At 44.7% G+C, this 13,817-nt stretch overlaps 1 protein-coding gene and 1 long non-coding RNA gene across 4 annotated transcripts in view; one reads left to right on the top strand and one right to left on the bottom strand.

Annotated features, from left to right (window-relative positions):
- Nucleotides 1–7,159, bottom strand: part of LYST (lysosomal trafficking regulator) — a 3,752,809-nt gene extending 3,745,650 nt beyond the window's left edge. For all 3 annotated transcript variants that reach the window (XM_085611970.1, XM_085611971.1, XM_085611972.1), the window contains exon 1: nucleotides 6,939–7,159. The gene's annotated coding sequence lies outside the window, so the exon portion shown is untranslated. The remainder of the gene's footprint in view (nucleotides 1–6,938) is intronic.
- Nucleotides 7,160–7,248: 89 nt separating this feature from the next.
- The window catches only part of LOC146821037 (uncharacterized), a 46,402-nt gene continuing 39,833 nt past the window's right edge, over nucleotides 7,249–13,817 (top strand). Inside the window, exon 1 of the long non-coding RNA XR_014963083.1 lies at nucleotides 7,249–7,352. This is a non-coding gene — a long non-coding RNA (uncharacterized LOC146821037). The remainder of the gene's footprint in view (nucleotides 7,353–13,817) is intronic.

The following is a 13,817-nucleotide window of genomic DNA, read 5'->3' as shown; positions in this document are numbered from 1 at the left end:
CACCGCATATACCGAACCCCAATGCATTTACACCACATGGAATTAAGGCCAGATACGAATTGCTGGGGGTGCAGGACCCCCCAGGCAACTTTCCTACATCTGGCTTGGGAGTGTCGACCCATAGCCACTTTCTGGGGGGAGATACTTACCCACATAGAGAACATGACTGGGCAGACCGTGCCGAGGACTCCACTGGTGGCACTGTTGGGATACATACACAACACCCCGACTTTCACTACACGACTCACGGCACTAGTGTTACTACGAGCCAAAAGACAAGTGAATAGGCACTGGGGGATTTTATCACCCCCCCCCCCCCCCTCCATAAAGGCTTGGGTGAAAGGCATCACATATTGCAGGGATCAACTGTCATGCTATTGGGCGCTCTTACCGGCTAGCTCCTGCCCTAAAGACATCTGGCCCTCATTCACCAGTTGGCTTAGCGCCACTGACAGTGACGCATTTTAGAAATACCTGGTACACCAAAGTGTGTCCTGGATCATGCAAATTAGAATCATGTGTACGTATAGACTCACGGTTTGCAATGAGGTTTGTGGTGAGTGCACTTTGTGCTTTATGTAACACTATCAAAGATGGACAATGTTTGAAATAATGAGGCTGGTAAAACCATCATATTGACAGCAATACTGGGCAAATTGCGGTAAAGTTTTCTTTTCTCATATTGCTATATGTTTTCTGATGCAAAAGCTTTAATTAAAAAAAAAAAACATGGGAGCTGCATTGTAACATCTTGCAAGTGTAACCGTTTAGTAACAATATCTAAGACAAAACGCACATGTGAGGAGCTAATGAGCGGGGTAATAGGAAACTGACAATTGACTTGATCAAATAGAGAGCCGCATCCGAAGGATTCTATAATTAGAGGGTTGTTGTACATGAGGATTAGACTAAGTCATTTTGTGTGAATCACAAGGAGTGCAAGGATCTTGTGTGTTTCAAGAATAATGTACAAATGTTTAGCGTGGGTAACAGTTCTGAGCCCAGAGGTGAATCCTGAAACAAGTATTGGGTTTGAAAAGCGTTGACTGTCATCTGCGCATTTAACTTGTATATTAGTGGTGTTAGACCTGGCACCATTGGCGTGGGTCTCGCTTCCATCTTTCGCTTTGGTCTCCTCTGTGTTTGCTGGTGTTAGATGCTCTGGGCGCTGTGCCACTGCCATTCAGTGCCACAGCGCGAATGCTCCCTATTGTAAAATGACTGTATGAATTGGTATTTCCTATAATCCTAGCTGACCCAAGGAACATGTTTGTAAAGTCGAATTTAGTATGCCTGAGCTCAGAATATTAGAGTACATCTTTTAGTGAGGATTATTTTTATATTCGGTGTTTGAAAATACCACTTTTAGAAAGTAGGTATTTTCATGCCTAAGTCTTCCGGTGTGTTCTGCTGTTCTGTGTATTGGCTGTCTGGTTTTGGAGGGACAGGGCAGGCTGAGCCCGACCTGGATTGAATAGAGAGATCTGTAGTTGGAGTATGGGGAGGGGTGACCCTTTGATCTGAGCAGAGCTGTGTCTGGCGAGGTGAATGATGGCTCCACCTCCCACTGTGCGTCTGATGGCAGACCCCTCTTTCTGAAAGGCAGGATGCAGCCTTGTAAACAAAGTGCTCCAGGACCACACCGAACTGGTTCTGGCTGGGTTCAGTGATTTGTGAGTTTTGAGAACAAAGCCTTTTGGGGTATAAATATCTTGGCTAAAATCCCTACAAGGTGTGTTACTTCTGGATGGCAAGACGAACCTCTGTCCATGTAACTAGAGGGAAAAGACTTTGAAACTTCTGACCATCTTGCTGAAGCGACTACCCAAGGGCCCGAATTGAGCTTGCCTCCTGCTGAAGTCTCAGGGACTTAAGACTTCACCCATCAGCCTTCTGAATTCCTATTGAGGGGGATTCTACTCGGTGAGGCTTCTGTAGAGAATTCCAGAGCCTCTGGGTCTACTGCAGGGAACGCAGGCTGAGAATCATCGCTATCGATATTGTGGGCTGCTGCAGCCGAGGACCTGTTGCTGCTGAGAGCCCGCATTTGCCGGTGCTACGAGAATCATAGCTATCGCGGGCCGCTGCAGCTGACGAGCTGTTGCCGCTGAGAGCCCGCATTTGCCTGTGCTACGAGAATCATCGCTATCGCTACTGTGGGCGGATGCAGCTGAGAAGCTGTGCCGCCGAGTGCCTGCCTTTAATCACCGTCTCAGGATCGTGAGTTCACGCCGCGGACCGCTGCAGCCGCTGCAAGTCCGCCTGTCATCATCGCGGCTTCCTCGCGAAGCTGCGTGCGGTGCCCCTTTAAACTTCAGGTACATTGAGCATCACCGGGTCGGTAGACCCCGGCCTTGAACTAAGTTTGTTTCACACGCTTTGGATTGCTTTTATTACTTTTTAAGTGAGTCTATATTTACGTGCATTGTGGCTTCTTGATCGCTTTTGAGCTTTGTGTTAAGCCTCTATAAAGATACTCAGTTTTCTAAACTAATTGGGCGGTGTCCCTTTGTAGTGTCTTCACTGCGTTATTGTGTATGCCTGGTCATAAATGCTTCACACACTGCCTCTGAGATAGGCCTGTCTGCTTGTGCTACGTTACCACAGGGTTGAGCAGGGGTTATCAAAGGGTGTAACCCCCTTACTCTGACTTAAGAAGAAGGGTCCCTATTTGGACATTGTCGCCAGCCACTGCCAACTAGAGATACCCATTTCTAACAAGTGGCACTTTAGACCAGGGCAAAAATACAATACATAGTGAGGGTACATTCATCCTGGCTACAGTAGCCTTACATAGGTTAGGATCAATTGCCCATTGACGAGGAGCAAATCAATTCATTATATTGATATGTGAAAATAATATTTTTTGCTCCAATTTAGGACAATAAAAATTCAGAATGGATTAATTTGTGTACGACTTGTGTGATTGTTTTTTAATCTTTGTAATACATTGCAACTGTGTTCAATCATGGTTTGTATCCACTGTTGTCTGTACAATTTTGTGGAATGGGATTTATTTTGTGTTATTCATCATAGGTTCATATTGTACTTCCATATATAATTTAAGAGTATTGAACTGACAGACTTTTTGATTTAAAAAAATAAAACGGTGATCACTTTTATTAAGTATGGTAGTCGCGAATGAAATTAAGTGTGGGAATAAGATAGGTCAGTATTGCCATAATTCATTTTTGTGACTTTTAGAAAGTGGCCATTTTCTTACTTAACTATCCTGTGCGCCTCTGCCCGTTTGTGCATTCACACTAGACAGTCACAAGAAGAGTTGAGGTGTGTCCTGCCTTTTCTGGTGACTCATACCCAGGCTAAATAGACCTTTTCTGCATATAGAGTGGTTAGGAGAATTTTCACTAGTACCTGAATAGGCTACATCTGCTCTGCACAATGCGGTCTCCACCTCCTGCCGCGAAGCTGGACTAGAGACGACAGAACAGGTTTCTACTTATCTCAAAGACTTTCTGCCTAAAACTTCAAAGGGAAAAGTGGTTTAAAAATTGGGGCCCTGAACCCAGAACTTTAGAACTCTTTTGGATTAAGGAACCTGCCAAGAAAAGCTGGGAAATTGGGAGATGGAACTACCACTTTGCCGCATGCTTTGCTGTGTTGGACTAAAGTGGCTGCTTCTGTGTTGGGTAGTGAAAGGACTGGACTGGACTTTCTGCAACTTATTTTCCTGCGTTTCTACAAGGGCTTGAGGTAAAGCTTTCCCCCGTTCAAGAATTCTCAGGAAAAGCAAAGACTTCAAGTTCATCTGCTACCAGGACTGGGAACTGTGTGCTGCAACAGAATGAATAGCGACCAAAATCAGCCAACGATATCACTGCCGACTCCGTGATCTGTTGGCACGGCAGAGAGCATCGCCCCGATTCACCCCGCAACCCTGGTCTCACTGACGATGCTACCAAGCCCTGCTTGCACTGTAACCCGAGGGTACTGCACTTCGCACCACCACCCTGGTATCCCCGATGATGACGCTCCCCACCCTCATAGATGCCGCTGCCTGCACCATGGCCTGAGGGCACCGCTCGTACGCTTCAGCAACGAAGACGTCACTGCTTGCACTGTGACCGGCTAGCACCGCAACAAGCACCACCCTGCTTCGCACCGCAGCCTTGGTCTCACTGACGCAGTCACCAAGCTGCGACCTGAGAGCACCGCAGGGCTCCACTTCACACCGCAGCCCCAACGCCTGCCAGCACTCCTGACTTCAACCTCACTGAGTTCGATCTGCAACGCGTGTGACTTCAAGGGCCCAACGACTCCGCAACAGACACTGATGACGCCGCTTCTTTGGAGCTCATCGCAAGGTCAATGACACCCTGCATTTCCAAGGTACAATATGTGGGTCTACCCGACATTGTAGCTGGCCCGCAACGCCGCGATCGTCCTGAACTGTTGGATTAGTTTGTTCATGATGCCGTGATAGCACCGGACAGTTATCGACTTCAAGGACTGTATTTTAAAGTTTATTCTTTCAAAATTCGTATTGTGAGTACTGTATGTCGTTTTGGTCTTGTTTTACACAGATAAATATTGGCTATTTTTCTAAAACTGGTTTGGTGTCCTTGTAGAGTGTTTTCACTGTATTACTGTGTTATGTGCAAATGCTTCACACGCTACCTCTAAAATAAGACAGACTGCTGGTGCCAAGCTACCAAGGGGGTGAGCAGGGGTTATTTTAGAAGTGTAATCTCCTTACTGTGACTAGAAGGAAGGTCTTTACTTGGACAAGGTGCATACCTGTGCCAACTATAGACCCCTATTTCTAACAGAAGACTACTTCACATTTTTGGTTACAGATAACGGGACACACCTCATACTGGGTGCAGGATTTCTTGACTGAGCACACGGTTAAGCACATAAGCGTCAGTGTGCAACCCACAGGTCAGTGGCACTGCACAGCATGTGATCACCTGAGCCAAGACCCCATTTAAATGGCAGTGAGCTGTAGAAAGAACATGAGTGCTAACGAGGAAATGAGTTGGGTGTTTTGTGGCATACAAAATGGAGCACTGGGAAAATCGTATCTCATGTTCAGAGCTAGAGAACCAAGAACAAAGTTGTTGACGCAGTGGATGGTCGAAGATAGTAAGTGCTAGAGCGTAGGTGGTTGATTGTTACAGTACAGCAAGGAAAGTGGATGAAGGGCAAGTTGGGTTGAAGAAGGAATGGGACCAATATTCTCTGAATCAATTTAAGTGGGGACTGTGTAAAAAGTGTATGAATGGCATGCAGTGCTGAAAATGGTCAGAGATGGAATATGGGGTAGTGGCCCTTTAGAAAGGAGAGAGGGCAACAGTTGAAGTGGGAATTAACAGAAAAGTAACTAGTAGTGTCATAATGATGACTGATGGGGAGTTAGAGGGTGAGCAGGGAAGCAGAAAGTGAGACAAGGTACAGCACCAGTGAAAAGGATGTAGGCCATAGTATGTAGTTGAAGCGGCTGCCAGCTAGGTTTGCAAAATGTTGTCTTAACGTGAAACTCCGATATTAGGGTGAATACTTCTGTACACATACTAATGCCTTGTTATATTGTGCTCTTATCTCTTTAAAACTGTGTGGTGTAGATTTTGTTACAGAGAAGGGAGATGTGTTGCATTTCTGCCAATGCTGTTGCATGTTAGCGGCTCCCTTATATAGATAGCCATTGTATGATGTTATAGAATGAATACGACAAACAAGCTGTGATTTCACTGTGTTCCAGGAGCCATTTCTCAATGGCTCCTGGGAAGGCGGGGGGGGGGGGGGGGGGTCTACCTAGGTGTTGGGAGCTTATTAAAAGATGTATTAGCTTACACATTTCGTGAAAAATCGTTACTTCACAAACCTACCCTAGTTTACTGCTCCCCTCAACCACCAGATGATAAACATTGGGTGCAACTATATATATATATATATATATATATATATAAATAAAAAATACATAGGCTTCTACAATCCCTGTATAAAGTCCTCTCTAATTTCTATATTATCGGCGACTTGTGGTGCACCAAGTCACCAATTATAAAGAAAAGATATAGGAACTCAACTGTAATAAGTTGTTATAGTCATATTCTGACATCACAAAGCCTGCTGCCAGAGCCAGAAATCCATGTATAAGGCAGGTCAGGTCTCAGAGCACCTGTGTACAACAACGAAAATGTAACTTTGCTTTTCTTTCTTCTGCTCCATTTTTCTAGCTTACAGTGAACATCAGAAAGAATGTGTTTATGGTTATGCATTCCTTAGATAATCATAGAAAAGTTTGTATCTTTCTGTATGTTTCCACACATTCCAAACTACTGGAGCTTTAATTTAAAAAAAAAACTTGTATCGAGCAATAACTAATATCTGTTTTCAACAAATGACTAACAGGAACTTTATATATTTAATTTTGCACTAGAGGTTCTATTTCTTTTTTTCTTAGCGTTTGCAAACATGCTCTCTTTTTCCAAATGAAAGAGCTGCTCACCACGGATTTAAGTGGTTTGTGGAAAATATTATGGTGACTGTGTATCATATGGGATAAAGTTCCCCCTGCCGTATATGAGAAGGATATTACCAGTCAATTGGCCATGTTCCTCTATATAGTTATGGAACTCCTCGGTACCTTGCATTACCCTTCTAAAGTACATACTGGGTACTTTATCCCGTGTGTGTGTGTGTGTGTGTGTGTATATATATATATATATATATATATATCTTTTGGCAAAGTAAGGGTTGCACAGAAACTTCAAAGGAATTTGTCATGATAATAAAATAAGACATTTATGAGGCCTGGCAATCGTATCCTGGCCAACAAAACATAGGGGTCCAACATGTTAAGGTGTGCACACGTATGAACTGTATGAACTTAACTACCTAATTACAGGAACTACAACCATTTGCCAGTGGTGTCTCAAAACGTGTTTATCTACAGTTACGAAGAACTTCAGACCTACCCCACGTTTGATCCGACGCCTTGGCTGCTGTGTACAGCTGCGCGGCCTCATATAGTCGCCACAGAGAAATCTTCGAATCGCCTACAGTCACAGCAGCCCTTAAAACTTCTAAACACACGGGACGACTGAAAGTCTAAACTAATATCCACCGTTTGTTACTGATCCTTATCCGGATACAATTGTGTCCGTAACGTCATCACTTCCGGCTCGCAGAAGAACCTATCTTAATTGAGAGACAATGGTACATTTGTAAAGTGACGCCGGATTGGAGCATTGGTGATCACTAAGCCAATCCGCACTTACTTGAGTCACGGACTAGGAGATGACGACCTATCTGTGCCCAGGGAAGGGTACTGCTGCTGTCGTCGGTCAGATCATTCTGGATCAGAAGAGAAGGGGAGGCGGCAGCGCGGAGTAGGGCTGATCTCGGGTGCTTTGAGTGATTGATGGTTATACCAAAACTGATACTTATGTTGATTTATGTGTAGGGCTTCCGGTTTTATGGTATTTATTTTTTTAACATTTCCGTCTGTATTTATCCATATTTATTTTTGGGGCATTTTATCTGTATTTATCCATATTAATTTTATGTTTTGCGTATATATGTAGTTGTAAAACTGTACATTTCCATATTTATTTAAATGATAGACGCGCACTCATACTTTGATGTCCGTCGTGTTTTAGCTATTTAAGTTACCAATTATTACATAGCAGTACATCCTCTGGCTAATATTAGCATTATACCACAAATGTATGTTGATACATGCAGTTATTTAAATACATTTCATCCTGTTTTTTAATTTCCCATGCTGTTCATCTGCTCACCTGTTGGGCCATAATTCATGAAAGACCGCACGATGAGTCACTTATCGGAAGCAAATTTTCTGTATTTATCCACGTTTAAAAATAAATGCAGACAGAAAACACATTGTTTTCTGTCTGTATTTATCTGTAAAAATCCGTAAAAACGGAAAACAGGGAGCCTTATTTATGTGGTAACCTACTCGTTCACCCACCCCCAGATAAGGGGTGGCTCTGCGTAATAATTACACCCTTGTGTGTCGGGTATTAATGGTATCGCTCGCGGTGACGTAACTGCGCTATTGCAATGCAAATGTTTGTTGGACAAAATACACGGCTGCCAGGAGTGGCCGGGTCACCAGGATTACACAATCCAAGTCTGGTGTCTGCATGCAATGTGGCCAATGCAACTACATGCCCCAGCATGCAGTGTGCTGTTGATGTATATTGTATTGTACTGGATAGTAATTGCATTTGTATAGTGCGTAATACCCCTGACGAGGCACTGAAGTGCTTTGCAGTGGGTTGCACGCTGCTCCAGAACCTAGGGTTAGTGGGTTTTATACACTACACACGTATGTGTGTGCGTGCGCGAGTGTGTGTATACAGCCGCATAAACTGGTCACAATTTCTCGTTGTAGGTGGCAATATCTCTTCAATCGGTGGTCCCTTGCACAACCGGCTCTACCCTAAAATCACGTGCAGAGATTCAACTGACTCCCTGTGCGATTCCAAGGCGTGACGTGCAGATCACGGCCTATTTCAGAGACCCGCGGTCAACTCACTAAGCCATTCTGACAATTTTGTTTGCATATTTTATGTAGTGCGACTATCGGCTAATTCACATGGCTGTTGGATGAGCTCCGACATAGCCCAAGGGAACATGTTTTTCCTTCGTAAGGTTGGGGTGTGAACCCCTACTGCAGCGCAGGAGGCATCACAACTTTGCCGGTGGAGAGGGGACAATGGCACTAAATAGCAGAAACTTTTACCTTAACTATTTCACACCTAGAACAGGAATTACGAGTTCCAGTATTATGTAGAGAGCTTTATACCTCAGTCTATTCATTAACAGCCATAAAAAGCGGGTGCTTTTATCATCAAATTTAAGACAACTCAGTCAATTCAATTCAATAGTTCTTTATTCGGTGGTTAAAAACCATCATAAAAGAGTACACATATATACAATTAAAACAGTATTAAATAAATGTACAGAACATTGACAGAATCTGCATACAAATAATTCATTAGTCACAAAGGATCCTTCTTAGTAGCATCATCCAACTAAATAAAAGTGGGGAGTCTACAGTGTTCATATTTGATACTGGCCTCTAGTTACCCTGAGTAAGTGCAAATTTCAAGAAACTTATCACCGCACACAATGTTAACGGGTCACTAGCCCTTTGTAGGAATGTCAGTGCCTCTTTGGCTCGGGTGAACCTTTCCTTTTTAAAAATATCTTTTAAGAATCTGCGTCTTGAAATTGCATATATTGGACATAAAAGTACAAAATGAAGGGTGTCCTGCGGAGGGAGACCTATTGTCGCAGCCGCAGGCACCCTTCTGCTCAATTGAATGACTAAAACCAGCTGGTTCAGTTAACAAATTAGGTAAAAAATTGAGCCTAAAACGTGACATTAAAAACCTTTCTTGAGCATTATACAAGACACAAAGGTACGGTTCCATCCCTTCGGTGGTTTCAAGCCCCCTATGAATGCTCACTGAGGGTTTTCTCCCTTCTATTATAATCCTACCCGATACTCTAGATTCCATAAAAAGTCTCTTCAGGTTAAGCTTATCCTGAGCCGTGATCATTGAGGGGTTTAGATACAGCTCTTGGCAACCCATACTTTCCAGGCTAGTCTTAACATAATTAAGCCATGGGATGTTCAAATGTTTGTCTCTACAAAGGCAATCTTGTATGATCAACCTGCTCAGTGCAGCTTCCTTGTTCGTCCATATTTTGAGCCAGGCCAGGATTGGTCTAAACTTAATCAGATCCTCTAAGTAGGGTCTTCCCAATTCTTTGTGAACTATGAGAGCTGATGTACAATTAGGGACTTTAAATACAGAACGGAATATTTTATTTTCTTCCCTTTGAAGACCATCAATGTTTATAAATCCCCATACTTCTGAGCCGTACATAGTTTTTGGGCAACACATTGAGCCATAGAGGTGCATTGTTTGTTCCGGACACCAGCGGCCAACTCTCCTTCCATAACCTGAGATGGCCCCAGATGATGTCACTAGTTTACCGCACCTTTCCTGAGCAAGAGGTGTGAATTTTAATGACTCATCAAAGAGCACACCTAGATACGAAAACGATTGCACCCTTTCTAATTTGTGGCTGCCAATTCTGTAAGTAAAGCTAGTCCGTGGTTTGTGACCAGCTGTCATTACATATGATTTTTTTAAGTTGACCGACAAATCTAGCTCCTCCATAAATTTGACGAACCCATCAATTAGGATCTTCAGACTTTTGGGAGTCCGTGCCAGAAGTACCGCATCATCTGCGTACAACAGCACCGGAATATTACGTGACCCCACCCTTGGACAATCTGTTTTTAAAATATTAAGAGATTGATCCAAATTATTAATATATAACGAAAATAAAAAAGGGGCTAAAATACATCCCTGCCTCACGCCACTAGTGCAGCTGAAGGGATCAGTCAACCCCCCCTCCTTATTATAGCGTACCCTGGCCGAGGTCTCTCGGTGCAATTCCCTTAGTGTGCAGATTATCCCTGGGTCAATTCCTAGTTGGTTCATCATTACCCATAGCTTATTCCTGTTGACATGGTCGAATGCAGCGGCCAAGTCCATGAACCCCAAATACATGGCTTCCTTGCTGGTTTTGGTGTACTTTGCAACCAGCATGTATAGGTTCAGGCATTGGTCACTGGTGGACCTGCCAGTCCGAAAACCGTACTGAGCATCCAAAATGATGTTATTATCCTCGGCCCAGTCAGTCGATTCAAAATTACTCTTCCCAGGATTTTGGCTGTAACGTCTATCAAAGAAATAGAGCGGTAACATTGAGGGTCATCTCTGTTGCCTTTTTTAAATATAGGTACAATAATGGCCGATGACCAGGACCGAGGCAGACCGACCATAGTAGCCGTGTTGTAAATTGAAACAACGATGTGATTAAGCATTTACTAAAGACATAATTTCCCTTCCTTTAGAATATGTTTTCTCTGTTATGTTGACCGAAGTCCGGACTCCATTTTGTATTGTCTTGCCTCCACGTGTTCACCACGAGAAGAGTCCGACCTCTGTGTTAGTTGCTCTTGTAATCTGCCTAGTAACAGTCTATAAATAGCTCCTTTGTCCATCTGGCGCATGCCCAGGCTTGACCACATCTGTTATCAGTTAGCCTTGCTTGACCATGTTTTCGCGGGCTCAAGGAGTGTGTTAGCTCCGCCCACATATTGATTCAGTATCAAAAATGACCATAAATGGTAATGTTCTTCGGCCTTATGTTGTATCCACCCACTTATGAGCCCCTCTGTTGTGTATAAAAGGGGACCATGTACGTAAGTTCTTTGTGCTACTCTATGCAATACTGAAGAGTGTTGTGTGGATTGTAGGACCACCCTTAAGGGTTAATAAATGCTGTCTTTGTACTTTGCAGTTTCCGTGCCAACTTCCTTATAGATTCCATTACAGGAGAGCGAACCCTTGTGTCCTGTGGGCCTAGCTGGGGCCTGTATTCATCAATTGGCGCCCGTCACGTGGAGCTCATCGGCGACTCGGATGCTCGAAGGACTGGTCGCGACGAAGGTGAGGAATTTGGCCGGGGACGTGATCACTGCCAGTGGCGTCTTAGCCCTGGCATCCCGAGGTTTTTCTTCCTTCCCTTCCGAGCTGACCGTCTGGGTGGCGCCGGTCCTCGACTGAGACCTCTTCTGTCGGTCCTGCCGTGAAAGCCGTTTGGGCGATTTTGGAGCTTGGCAGTTGGAATCTGGACTCTTGATTGGTAAGAACCGTTGTACGGTACTTGCTCCGAGTTTTTGAAGCCTGGTCGGGCTATTTGAGTTTGATTTGTGATGACTAGTCACATGTTGTATTTGTCTTTGTGAAAATATATGCGTTGCAACACATATAGGCAGGTAGTGTGGAGAGATTTCTCCGGAGGCTGTAACTTTGAACGGCGCAACGATTAAGTGCCATTTTCTTTATAATATTTGCATATTCTGCATTATTTCTGAACATGCCTGCTTTTAGCGCACTCCGTAAGTGGTGTTGCTGCTTTGGAAACCGGTTGAACCTCGAGGAATCTGCTCCGGCTCCCCCAGAGGGGACCCCTAATAGGGATATGTATGTGAAGCATGGTCTTTCTTCCATAATGTACAGCACAGTATGGAGGAAATATACTAAAAAGGATCCTGAGTTGCGATGGCCTTTGTATGGATCGTTTGATATACGTAAGATTGAGTATGTGGAACAGTGTATGTGTAAGCGGCGTGCTCGTCAGGATATGTTTGAGTGTGTGCGGTTGTGGGTGAAAGAAGTGCGTGAGCGAGAGAAGCGTGAGAAAGCGCTGTTTGATAAAGAACAACGGAAGAATGATCATGTGCGAGCACAGGAAGCGAAGCGTCGGGAGGACAAAGAACAGACGGACAGACAAGAGAAAGAGCGTAGGCTGCAAGTCTCGGGTCAATATGCTGTTCGGCAGCCACTTTATCCTGTCCTTAATAATCTTGATGATGATTTTTATTTACTAGATCGCTCTCCGCCCCCTTATGTTGGCGCCTCGGCTCCGAGGCCACAAGATTCTGGCCCGGTTCCGGGTAAGGTAGATACGCGGTCCATGCTGACGGCCGAGCAAATGGCTGAGCTTCGGCAAATTTCCTTCCGTGCACTTAAGGGCAAGATATCTGTGGATGAATTATTTCATACTTGGGGGCCGTGGCAGGAAAGAGATAAATTGTATTTTCTGGGTCATTTTGCTGAGGAAGTGATTGCTGCTTTTCGGAAACGTTCTGGTGTTTTTGAGCCTGACGAAGTGTCATCGGATGCTAAAGCATTGCATAATGGTATTTTCTCTTCCTCTAAGGCTCCTGATACGGCTCGGCGGCTGTTTGCCTTGCGGGACGCGGTGCTGGCCCTTAAAGAAAAAGCGCGCCAACAAGCAGGGGAGGAGGAGCAGTCGGATTCGTGCACAGCAGAGGGCCACTCATCCACCTCCCAGCCAGATAAGGATGGCATAGTGCATGTTAAACCAATGCGGGAGGCGGCGCCTTTGTATGTTCCTCCTAAAGGAGCGGGAACTAGCTCGGACATTACCTCCGCCGATGCTAAGGGATATTTTGTGTATAATTGGGTTTATACTCCTTGGCATAGAGCTGATGTTATGGCATTAAAGAATGCGTTGCCTGACCCCCGCAAGAATCCAGCGGCCTTCTACGAAGAAGTCGAGGGGGCCTTGAATTCTTGCGTTATGACCTTAGCAGATATAGACCTGTTCTTTGGCCTTATCCTACCACCGGATATGTGGCGATCTGTCCGAAAGGTAGATGATATAGTTGCCTTTAAGGCTCGATGGTCTGACCTTGAGGATGAAGATAGGGAACGGAAGCCCGCGCAGAAACCACCCCAGAGTATTTTAGATCTCCCTGCTGCTATTGTGGCTAAGTTGAAGACAATTATCCCCCCTAAAAAGATTGACTGGAATATGTTAGCTGCATGTAAACAGAAAGTTGACGAGTCAGTTGCAGACTTCTTTACGCGCTTTGAGGAGACGTTTCATGATTTTAGTGGCCAGTCGCTTACTGACGATACGGGCCGCCACCTTTTTGCGGATAAATATGTGGCTAATCTGCTGCCGGCAGTTGCGGCCCGTTTAAAGGCGAGTGAGAGTTCTTGGTCTTCCGCGACCCCAACGGCCCTCCTGACTATAGCTCAGTATTATGAGCGTCAGGAGCAAGAGGCAAAGGGCCAGGAGGAAAAGAAATCGAAAGATCTAAAAACAAAGGTGATGTTGGCACAAGTATATGGCCCGCCCCGACGGGGTAGTAATAGAGGTAGGGGAGGATCTTTTGGTCCTCCCTCGGGCCGATCTGATTTGAATAGGAA

Source organism: Triturus cristatus, chromosome 6, assembly GCF_964204655.1.
Source record: "Triturus cristatus chromosome 6, aTriCri1.1, whole genome shotgun sequence".
NCBI classification, from domain to species: Eukaryota; Metazoa; Chordata; class Amphibia; order Caudata; family Salamandridae; genus Triturus; species Triturus cristatus.
The sequence above is the reverse complement of the archived record's forward strand: the minus strand, read 5'-3'. Positions and strand labels throughout refer to the sequence as shown.